The 9639-nt window shown below is 42.4% G+C and overlaps 1 protein-coding gene across 1 annotated transcript in view; it reads right to left on the bottom strand.

Annotated features, from left to right (window-relative positions):
* LOC143290458 (multidrug resistance-associated protein 1-like) overlaps positions 1 to 7437 on the bottom strand; it is a 76432-nt gene extending 68995 nt beyond the window's left edge. Inside the window, exon 1 of the mRNA XM_076599907.1 lies at positions 7313 to 7437. The gene's annotated coding sequence lies outside the window, so the exon portion shown is untranslated. The remainder of the gene's footprint in view (positions 1 to 7312) is intronic.
* Between the last annotated feature and the right edge of the window lie 2202 nt (positions 7438 to 9639).

Below are 9639 nucleotides of genomic sequence, written 5' to 3'. Positions count from 1 at the left end.
AGGCAGAGACTGACAGACAGAGAGACAGACAGAGGCACAGAGAGACAGACAGAGGGACAGACAGAGGCATACAGAGCGACAGACAGACAGACGTACAGAGGTTGTGAATTTTTCGTCAAGTCATTTATTAATTGAGAATGACGTTGCGAAATGTTACGTTCGAAGGGATGAATTAACCTTGCCTGCCTGTCACGTAAGACACTCGTGCCACTGTCAGCCTACGGGCGTCAGCAGTAAAAAAAACAAACAGATAAATAAATAAGTGAAAACTCCGTCGCTGGATTTCATCAGCCATCACCATAGCAGTGATGACTAAAGAACGAACTCAAGGGATTATGCTGGATCACATCCTGTTAATTGAGGACATTTAACGGTGAAACCCCAAAAGGGGGTCCCCTGAGTATTCTCCCTCCCGGATACAACCCATTTCGCGGGGACCAAATGTGGGGGAGACTCATCCCGAATAGTGACGGGCACAACAGCCGAGTGGTTAAGTAATAAAGCGTTGGACTTTCAATCTGAGGGTCCCGGGTTCGAATCCTGGCCAGTCGCGGAGCCTAGTGGGTAAAAGGTGGAGATTTTTCCCGCTCTCCAAGGTCAACATAATTATGTGCAGACCTAGCTGCTGGCGCCTGAACCCCCTTCATGTATATACACATGCAGAAGATCAAATACGCACGTTAAAGATCCCGTAATCCATGTAAGCGTTTGGTGGGTTAAGGAAACAAGAACATAACTGGAATGCACCCCCCGCTTCCCCCCCCCCCCCCCCCCCCCCCCAAGTAGATCTGCCTGCAGGTTCACCTTTACCTGCAGGCACAGTGGTCTCTTGAATAAGGCCCCAGAACAACACCACATTCAATGGGCAGTGAAGACTGATGTGGGCCGTTTCGACGAAGTCGTCGATTTCGGTAGGTTTCAGTCAAGAAAGCGTTGCATATAGTTTCATCTAACTTACGGTCGATTATTATTTGTTTATAATTATTATTATAATCATTATAATTAAACTGTTATTACTGTTGTTGTTGTTACTCTTATTATTATCATTGTTGTTGTTCTTGCTGTTAGTAGTATCCTTAATGTCATTGTTGTTGTTGTAGTTCTTAGTAGTAGTAGCAGTAGGAGTAGTAGTAGAATAGTAGTAGTAGTAGTATCACACGGGCGATTGCACTATCCATCGGGTGTATTGCGTCGTTACTATCACTCGGGTGAAAAGGTGCCTCTAGTACCCTGTGAGTGTTCTACACTAAATGGAATTGAGAAGTCATGTCCACAAACTATCACATCAGTGAATATTACTATCTCCATCAACTGTAAATTCCAACTTATTCCTAGAACATTTCAACTCAGGGGAATGCCGTCTATTCTCTCTGATTTCCTTTGGTTCCCTATGTTTGTTGCCTAACGTTACCTGACACATAAGATTTCATACAGGGAGGAAAGTCTACCATCTAAGAGATGTGGAAAGGTAGGGGTAGGCTCGAACCAACAAATGAATAAGACACACCACCATGAAATAGATTGTGACGAGAGGGAATAATTTCACAACATATAACAACTAACAAGTTCTGAAGACTTGAATCATATCTAGATACTTTGTTTATTCAGTCACATATTTTCAACATTCTTGGGCTAAACATCATATCACTTAACTTTCTATAATAGCATTCTTCAGTCATCAACATAGACATCCTACGACCTGTCCTAACCTAACTACTGCCTATGTTGACTTAGAATCTAACACGTCATATGCCTCTTGAAATCATCATCTAGCTGCAGACCGGTCTTCTAAGGGTTTGCTCGGGCCTTTCTCTTCGGGTCTGCTCCTGGGGTCTGCTCTGAGGTCTCTTCCCGGGGTCTTTGTGTTCAGCCTTATATAATAATAGCCTGGGACTGATCAATCTCCCCATTATCTCCGCTGGGCGTTACCCAACGCTGGGCTTGCCTTCTTTGTTTCTTTGTGTTCTCGCACGTGTGTCCAGCCAAACGGACCTCACTTAATATTTCTACTGCCATTTGCCCACTTGTGCTGGACTGGCCTCGGAGTGTGTGAGTCCCTTTGTACTCAACTGACCATGTGATGATCTGATCTGTTAATTGCTATACTGCCCGGATCTGTCCGGACATCGACCATGGACAAGGCTAGCTTCAATTATCGTTTCCACGCTCACAGCCATCTGCTGCCATACCACCTCTTCGTACAGTATTTTTCTTTTAGTCCAGGACAGATACAAAAATGGTCGAAATGTCTGCAACAAAACCGTTCTTTTCACGATAACATAGAATAAATCATACTGATCACACTCATATAAACTTGACCGCTGTAGGTGGGCGGGAACATGATTAGATTTTGATTTTTAATAATTATTTCTCACACATTTGGCCATGAGAGAGCGTCTTACAAAGATCCGCAAGGCATGAGCAAGCGAGGGTTACGCAAGCGCGGTATAAGGGGTCGCCCGAGGAAAGCGTTTAGCGCGGTACAGTACTTGTGGCTGACAGCTGCCGCGCTGATGCTATCCTATACCTCCGTTAGTAGGTCACTGCGGCAGATGACAGATACCGTACAGAAAATAAGAGAACTCTTTGGGGTCAAAAGGAAACAAAATATTTAATTTCATCTATTACATACTAAATTGGTAGAAAACGCAAGTTTGCTTTTATGAATGTTTTACAGTTTCTTACCAGTCCTGACATTTCATAAAGAATGAAATCGGTATTATACCGACTGCAAAGGTGAATTTACGAAGGCAGCACAGGATCATTTAGTTCGCAGGAACAATTATGTTGACATTTTACGCAATGCACAACTTGGAAATACTTCATGCTCTGCTTATTAACGTGCAGTACATGAATATCTCAATACCTGTTAACTAGGTTTGTTTCAATTAACATTGTCGGAGCACTGTCCAGACAATTAATTCAGAAAGCATGGAAGGCAGATGATGGCAAAATCGACCAAATCATGTCTTGATATAAAAAGAACGGTATGAAATATATTTTTTTCTTTGGATATGAAGCGGTTTTTGCAAATGTGGCTCACGAACCCTGCCGCAGTAGACACGTCGGTTTAGCATGGGAAAGAAAATGTATCTGGCTGGAGTATGAAGGTGGCAAAATGAAGTGCATCAGATAGTCATGAAGAGCAAAGACTGCCTGGAAAATGAAAATGGGTCAGTCTCCAGAACTTTGTTGGAAATGGGGGTCTCTCAGTCTGATTCAGTATAAACATGTGTTTAGAATGATTATTCAAATGCTTCACATGTTATCAGGATTGCAATTCATTAGAGAACTGTCTGCAACAATTTTGTGAGAATATGGTTTGTTCTTGTGTCATAAATGTGTTGAAAATTATTAAAAACATCCAAAATTTCGGCGCCATTTTGTGACATGGCAATGTGTCTAAACATGAAGTGGTCAGAAACAAATAAGTACAAACCTGATTAAAATCCAGTACTTACAGACCTGATCTATATTCATTCCTTGTGATAATAAAACATTGATCATCAGTAAAGATGGTACATTAAGTTTGAAATATTACGCAAAAAAAAAACCCGCGTGACAGACGTAAACAACCCATTCCTCTTGACGTATTTTTATTCATTCAAAGGCAAGCACATTCATGAATACACTACACGTTCTTTACTTGCAATAGGTGGTCAACACATCTAGCTTCTGCAGCACATACACTCATTTTCTGAAAAAAATGACTGTTTAACTATAAATGCAATCGACGTCGCATATTAATTTTCAGTTCCGCTTTTCTGTGTTACTTCAGTGCATGTAAACGACCCAGTAAAAATATACATGTGAACAAATTTAGAACTGTTTCCACATAAATCATGCGGATTCATCGCGGGAAAGCGTAAATCAGTTTGACAAACACCCTTCAATCGTGTGTGTTTGAACACAGATTCAGAGAATGTGTTGTTTCCAACAGCGTGTGAGATGTACATATGTTACACGGAAATCTCCGATATGTTCATTCGCACCCCGTAGTTGCTATATTAAAAAAAACAAAAAAACAGCAGCAACAAAACTGTGTATGTTAATTTCGTCGTTGTTATGGTTTGTTTGTATATTTATCTCTGATCCGATTAAGTTTAGGCACAATCACTGTTTCTGACACATGGCGAGATGCGGTAATATACGGATACTGGCGTAAGATTTCGAACCACGTCAACGCATGTAGTTCAGTAAGACTGTTTTCAGTTGAAGACTTGTTGCATCAAAAGTTCCAAACAAGAAAGTTCAAAGTAGAAAATCACCCCCTTAAATTACCTTGATTTTGTTTTTTGCTGTCTGGTGAAGTTTTATCACGAAATGATGTAAACTAGTTTATCAGTTCACAAGACAGACGAAGTGTGGAACGAAACACTGGGGAGAATTGATGTGAAAATGGAGTGCCTACAATGTTTCTGAAAAATAAAATCATCCAGGGTGGGGGAGTTAGTTTAGGTATTTTGGGTTCCATGCTACATATGTCATAAGGTTTAGGTAATCATTAATAAAATACATAATTTTGCACCGGCTTTGTTTGAATGCATTGCATTGGCTAAGGATCGCGTGATAGATTCATTACTATCATTATTATAAATCCAGTAATTCAAACATCTGCGTCGGGAAAGTTAGTTTAGATTCAATGTTACACGTGTTACAAGAAAGTTTTACATAATCATTAATAAAATTTATGATCCATTGTTATCATTATGATTATTATTTATATCCCACGCAAAATCGACGTCTACTGCGCCAGGGTTCGTGAGTCACATTTGCAAATACCGCTTCATTTCCAAAGAAAAATATGTATTTCATACCGTTCTTTTCACATCAAGACATGATGTTCAATTTTGCCATCATCTGCCCTCCATACTTTCCCAGTTTATTGTCTGGACATAGCGCCGATAATGTTCATTGAAACCGAAACGGGTTAACACATATTTAGATATTTATATTCTACACGTTAATAAGCGGAGCATGGAGTATATCCAAGTTGTGCATTGCGTAAAATATCAACAGAATTGTACTTGCGAACTAAATGATCCTGTGCTGCCTTAGTAAATTCACCTTTGCAGTCGGTATAATACTGATTTCATTCTTTATATGTCATGTATGGTAGGAAACTGGAAAACATTCATAAAAGCGGATTTGCGTCTTCTACCACTTTAGTATAAAATACATGAAACTGAAAATGTTTGTTTCCTTTTGACCCGAAAGAGCTCTGTTCCTCGCTTACTGTTCAGATTCAGTGACCTGCTCACAGATCAGCATCACGCGGCAGCAGTCAGTCACATGTAGCCTACTGTGCCGCGCTGAACGCTTTCCTCTGGCGACCCCTTATGCCGCGCTTGCGTAACCTTCGCCTGTGCTTGCCTTGCGACTCTTTGTAAGGCGCTCTCGCACAGGCAGAAGTAATAAAAAAAAAAATATTCGATTCTGGACATTAAAAACCAAAATCTACCTATGTTCCCGCCCCCCTATAGTGGCCAACTTTATATCAGTGTGATCAGTATGATTTATTCTATTTTATCGTAAAAAGAACGGTTTTGTTGCAGACATTTTGACCTAACGCAAATTTTAATCTAAATTTCCTGGCCTATTTGTTCCGAGAACGTCAGAGACTGCCATAGATAGTGTGATAGTAGTATAGTTTTTGTTGTTGTTGTTGTAGCCGTAACAGCAAAGACTGGATTACAATGGAAACACAATGCACGCAGGACATACACACACACACACACACACACACATTCACACACGCATGCACGCACATATACACACACATACAAGTGCGCGCACGCACGCACACACACACACACATGCACGCACGCAAACACACGCTGATATACACACGCGTGTGCAAATATATCCAAACAAAGACACACATCTACAGAGACACATTATGGCCTGGGAGCTCACCATGAGAAAGGCAGTGGGTAAGACAAGACAAAACAAGATGAGACGAGACGAGATGAGACCAGATAAAATATTTCATATGTCCAATTTTAGCATTCTAAATTATTGCACTTACTGGTTACATTTCCATGGTTTGTGGGACAAAAAACAGGGGGGGGGGGGGAACAGAGCAAGATGGTGGCACGTTAGTTTAGTGACTGAATCCGCACCAAGACTGAGTAAATTAACGTAAAAACAAAAAAACAAAAACAAAAAAAAGAAGTCGAAATCCACCTAAAATGGGTTACAACATCTACTAATGGCAATAATATATTGCACTGTATTTTTTCCAGCTAGCAGGAAAATGGGTGGCGCTCTGTGTAGCGACACGCTCTCCCTGGGGAGAGCAGCCCGAATTTCACACAGAAAAATCTGTTGTGACAACAATACAATACAATATCGTTTCATACATGCACGCAAATAGCCAGTAAAGTAGGTGCAATAATAAAGGATGACAAACTTGGACATTACCGTACTTTACTAACGAGGTAATAGATAATCAAGTAAGTTGGAGGAGGTGGTGGTGGGAGGGGGGGGCCCGGGGGGGGGGGGGGGTCTTCTTCTTCTTCTTCTTTCCGTTACACGACCAACATCGACTTACCGATGACTCTGTCGTGGTTCATGCATGCTGAGTATTTTCGTGCCTCCATAACCCACCGAATACTGACATAGGTTACAGGATCTTTAACGTGCGTATTTGATATTCTGCGTGCGTATACACACGAAGGGGGTTCAGGCACTAGCAGGTCTGCACATATGTTGACCTGGGAGATCGGAAAAATCTCCACCCTTTACCCACCAGGCGGCGCCGTTACCGTGATTCGAACCCGGGACCTTCAGATTGAAAGTCCAACGCTTAAACCACTCGGCTGTTGCGCCCTTTTAATTATCCAGCCCTCACCCAGAGAGGGGCTAAAGCTAAAGAAGCAAAACGTGTGATGTAGGCAAGTGCTGTCCAACAGTTACATCAACTGTCAACGCCGCTCAAGAACATGACTGTCCATCGTCCGTCCACCACACTAACGATGTCAACGGCTCCACGCTGTCAGCCAACAACACAGGCGCTTATCCATTGTGTGACGAGACAAAGGCCTCCTCGGTCTAGTGACCGAACAACGACACATTTCCTTGATAACAGTTCAATGACCGAGCTGTCTAAATCTAAAAACAGGTACTGACACAAACTCTCAGCAGGCACACAGTACAGTTACTACAAACCTACGCTGCAGATCTTCACAGAAAACGCTGCACACAACAGATTGAGCACGCGCGCGCTGTATCGCAGGAACAGGAAGATATTTGTCTTTGGTTCTGATGTTTGATCACATATATATATATCCTTTTCATTCAGAGTCCTTACCTTTTGTAGACTGTTAGTAAAGATCACAGGCCGTGGCGGCCGGCTATGATGCACTGAGTGACACACGGCGCGTGATACTATCGCTCACGTGCCGTGGAGTTGAATTTCACAACCTGTTAACTCAGTGACGTCCTCAAGTTCAAATTGCATGCGACACTGGCCAGTGATAAACATGAAAGATATGCATGTGACTACCACACGCCAGTTAACCCTTTCACTGCCAAACTCACATTATTTTATGCGGCAGCTAGGTGGAGGACCCATGTCACTGAAGGGTGACCAGATCATGGGTCTGTTATCCAAGAACCTACTGCTCTATATGTTCGGTGGTATGACAGGCCATATTTTCTACACATCACATGGGGAATCCTCAGCTATTCTTAGACACCATATTTTCTGTGTTAATAGCACAAGGGAATTTTGCACTCCAAATTGACTGGCAGTGAAAGTGTTAAACGTTTAGTGTGCAAAGACCGATGTACCGTGATAAGTCCTGTGTAAGTGGATCACTTTGTCTACGACGGGCGCAATATCCGAGTGGTTAAAGCATTGGACTGTCAATCTGAGGGTCCCGGGTTCGAATCACGGTGACGACGCCTGATGGGTGAAGAGTGGAGATTTTTACGATCTCCCAGGTCAACATATGTGCAGACCCCCTTCGTGTGTACATGCAAGCAGTAGATCAAATACGCACGTTAAAGATCCTGTGATCCATGTCAGCGTTCGGTGGGTTATGGAAACAATAACATATCCAGCATGCACACCCCCGAAAACGGAGTATGGCTGCCTACATGGCGGGGTAAAAACGGTCATACACGTAAAAGCCCACTCGTGTGCATACGAGTGAACGTGGGATTTGCAGCCCACGAACGAAGAAGAAGAAGAAGTCTACAAAACACGAGGGATGAACTTCGAAGCTGTTGGCTCAGCCATAACTGAACTCCAAAAAACTGCTGGCTCAACCAGAAACAGCTTAATCCGATATCATTCAAGACAGTATGAATACCTTTTTCAGCTGCTGGTTCTGATATACACTTATGTTGGTGCTGTAGAATTGAATTGAAGAGACATTTAACTGCAAACAAACGAAGACAGATTTGAAGTTCTTTGGTTTGTAACAAGCTGAAACCAAAATGCTTGCATTCCAGTTTTTTACAGACACAGGAAAACCACCAGTTTCACCATATACCAGAAAAAGATGGGGTGGGCTGTCTCAGTTTCAGAAAAAAAAAAGAAGTAAAATTTTACTTGTAATTTGCAACAATTACAGGTATATCGAAACCAAAAATTTCAAAACTATATGTCAGTACTGGAAGAACTATTTTGTCGAAATGATTAACTACATCTACAGGAAGCTTCAATTGCTTAGTTTTCCTTGGAAATGCAAACCATACTCCCAAAGCTCAGTCGTACAAATCACGCAGGGCAACCATCCATCTCGCAAAAGGTCTATCAGAAATTGGTTACCCGACACGTCCATCAGATTATGGATGAAGTCCGGTACAGGTGTACTAGGTATGAATGGTATCCTGGTACAAGTGTACCAGGGATGTATGTTATCCCGGTATGGGTCTACTAGATATGGATGGCAATACGGTACAGGTGTACCAGGGATGGATGTCATCCCGGTATGGGTCTACTGGGTATGGATGGCAACACGGTACAGGTGTACCAGGGATGGATGTTATCCTGGTATGAGTCTACCAGGTATGGATGGCAACACGGTACAGGTGTGCCAGGGATGAATGATATCCCGGTACAGATTTGCCAAAGTTGCATAGTATCCCAGCAGAAGTGTGCCAGGGATGGATAGTATCCTGATACAGGCCTACCAGGGATGGATGGTATCCCGGCACAAGTCTATCAGGGATGGATGATACCCTGATACAGGTGAACCAGCTATAGATGGTATCCCGGTACAGCTGTACTAGGTATGGATGGCAACACGGTACAGGTCTACCAGGGATGAATGGTATCCCGGAAAGGGTCTACCATGTATGGATGGAAACACGGTACAGGTCTACCAGGTATGGATTGTAACACAGTACAGGTGTACCAGGAGTGGATGGTATCCTGTTACAGGTCTACCAGGGATGGATGGTATCCTGAGTGATACACGTGTACCAGGTATGGATGGTATTCCGGTACAGGTCTTCCAGGGAGGAGATCTTCTCAATCACAGTCTGACCGACCTGTTCACGCTGTGCTAGGAGACTGGAACACTTCCACAAGACCTCCATGATGCAGTCACTGTCTCCTTTCAAAAACTAATGAAAAGAATAATAATGATAATAATAAAATATAAGTAAATAAATTAAAAGAAGAAG

This window comes from Babylonia areolata, chromosome 15 (assembly GCF_041734735.1).
Source record: "Babylonia areolata isolate BAREFJ2019XMU chromosome 15, ASM4173473v1, whole genome shotgun sequence".
Classification (NCBI taxonomy): domain Eukaryota; kingdom Metazoa; phylum Mollusca; class Gastropoda; order Neogastropoda; family Buccinidae; genus Babylonia; species Babylonia areolata.
The sequence above is the reverse complement of the archived record's forward strand: the minus strand, read 5'-3'. Positions and strand labels throughout refer to the sequence as shown.